The sequence below is a fragment of the Nelumbo nucifera genome, chromosome 2 (genome assembly GCF_055504915.1).
Source record: "Nelumbo nucifera cultivar China Antique chromosome 2, China Antique-T2T, whole genome shotgun sequence".
NCBI classification, from domain to species: Eukaryota; Viridiplantae; Streptophyta; class Magnoliopsida; order Proteales; family Nelumbonaceae; genus Nelumbo; species Nelumbo nucifera.
Window position 1 is genome coordinate 86,769,573 of NC_142650.1, and position 2,577 is coordinate 86,772,149.

General features: G+C 46.2%; 1 long non-coding RNA gene across 1 annotated transcript; it reads left to right on the forward strand.

Moving 5' to 3' along the window:
* Positions 1–320: 320 nt before the first annotated feature.
* LOC148802416 (uncharacterized) lies at positions 321–1,912 on the forward strand. Its single transcript, XR_016082227.1, has 2 exons — positions 321–1,288; positions 1,383–1,912. It is a non-coding gene; the product is annotated as an uncharacterized LOC148802416 (long non-coding RNA).
* The last annotated feature ends 665 nt before the right edge of the window (positions 1,913–2,577 follow it).

The following is a 2,577-nucleotide window of genomic DNA, read 5'->3' on the forward strand; positions in this document are numbered from 1 at the left end:
TGAACCAGTTTCAAGTTTATTTCCCATTCCTTACTCTCACCCTTTGGCTTTAAGGAAGTTATGGTGTAGGTTTTACTTTAACTTAATTGAAAATAACGCATAACGGCATCAACCCTTGTCGTCACACGCCAAGTCTATTCAACACAATTCCCAATTCTCCATCTCCAAGGATTAATTAAGGGGAAGATTAATACTTGATTAATTCGAAAACCATAATTAATCAGAAATCAACTAATAGGTAGGGTTTGCTACACTTGTTTCTCACTCCTGTAATCAAAGGAAGACACCATATAAACTCTGTATAATGCACCCATCACCTTGGTTGCTTTCCTGTTCGGTTCGCTTCTTTCATTCATTCGTGGCTTCGTTGGTTCTTTTAATATCGATCTCTGATCAGAGTACGGAGGGAGGAGATCTGACAGACAGGGACGGGTCTCTGTAAGGCAGCAGCGACGGCCTTATATGAAGGCCAATGGTGGTCGTGGAGGGCGTATGATGCGGAGTTCTGAGAAAGTGAAGGAGTGGTGAAACTGCATTTGGGAGTACTGGATGGTTGGGTACTTCAGTGTTACGTCCATTCTTCTCCTGGTTGTGTTGGCGATCTCGCTTCTGGTGTTGCCGCTCGTTTTGCCGCCGTTGCCCCCACCGCCGCTGATGCTCCTCCTCGTCCCCGTACTCATTATGGCCCTCCTCATGTTCCTTGCCTTGTTCCCGTCCGACGTCTCCAACGTCGTCAATACCTCCGTGTGATCCTCCATCTCTCTCTCTCTCTCTCTCTCTCTCTCTCTCTCTCTTTCGCTCTCTCTGTCTCTCTCTCTCTCTCTGTGAAAAAAAAAGGAAGAGAAGAGGCAGATGGAAGAAAGAAAATGAAAGTTTGAAGTGTTTCAATGGACGCTTCTGTAATCTTATTACTCTTATTATTTTATTGTATTAAACGAAACCATTGTTTGTTAATATTATTATCGTTACAGTAGACAACATTCTTGATTCTTGGTTTTTATCGTTTACTTCTATACCAAACGAAGAACAAAGAAGAGCCGCTGGGCTGACGAGGTGGGTCGAGAGAGACGGTGGCGGAGGAGGATGGGGAAGTGGGACTACTGGGACCCAGAGAGGGTGACCAAGAATAAAGAAGCATGCCCACGTCGAGCTAGGATGGCGACACCCATGATAAAGCCGCCGGGCGGCAACGTTGATGCGGCGCCGACGTACGGTGGAGGTAACGTGACGGCGTACACGGAAAGTAGTGCACCCACAAACCAAAGCAAAGTCAAGCCCTTACCAAACAGTAAGTAGATAACACACAGAAATACACACAATGCAACGCAGCAATTTCTTCCCAAAGGAAACAAAAAGCAAAGACGGTTTGGTTGGTGAATCAGGTTGCCGGTCTGCCCCGCTCAGTCGTAGGCGGACGATTCGAATTTCGAAGAACACACAATGCAACGCAGCAATTTCTTCCCAAAGGAAACAAAAAGCAAAGACGGTTTGGTTGGTGTCAGGTTGCCGGTCTGCCCCGCTCAGTCGTAGGCGGACGATTCGAATTTCGAAGAAGAAGAAACCCGAATCACCGAACGCCAGCCTCTCCTTGTTTAGCTGTTGGATTACACCATTTCACCTAAACCACTCCATCACTGTTGAGTGTTGATAATCATCACAACGTTTTTCATCTGTGATATGATCATCTTCAAGGGTCCTGGGAGATGAAAAAAAATATCTATCATGGGTTTGTTCTACGGACGGTCGACGACCTCGACGTTGCCACATAAATGCGCGGGAAGACTGATCTTACTCACACCTGTCGCAAGGTGTTATGAGAGAGAAATTATGTGAAAGGTCAAATCCGAGTAAGTAGCTCATGCCTTGGATTAGCTCATGTAATAAAGCAATTTTCTGAAGAAAAAAAAAAAAACGAGTAAGCATTAGAACTCCAGGTGGAGGTAACCGAGCAAACTGAACTCCAGGTGAGTTACAGCGGTAGGTAGGATTCCAATCTGCCGGCGAAAATAGGTCCCTCGTAATAAGGATTCATATTAGAAAAATACACGGAAGTTGCCCACGGTTTTGAAAGGGGAAGGAAAAGGAAACGTGTCGCACATTAAAGTATAAATGGTACGAAGACATGAACCGTTGGATTCGCGAGTGAAGGACTAGCATGGAGGAGAATGTGGTCCCACCAAACAAAACCAAGCCAATTTCCTCTCATCTTCATGTCGGCACAGAGGATGAAAAGAAATGAGGGGGTACGGCCTAAACAATAAACGCCGTCAGTAACGGCCGTTTGCTTCCGACCCACGTGTTCAGATGTAAATTTGTAGGTTACTACTGTTGAGTGTAGAGTGCAGGCCAACGCGAGCCGGGTCCAACAGCCAACTGATTCACTCACTGACGCCGTACGAGCTTTGTTGGACGAAAAGAATCTGTTCACATCAGCTCTCCAAAGGGGGCGTCCCACAGCACAGTCCAGCCGTGTATCGGAAACATCTCCCGATGATATATTCATCATCGGGAGATGTTTTCAATACACGGCTGGGATGTATTATGAGAAGTTGTGAGGCGCGTGTGAAACGCCTTTTG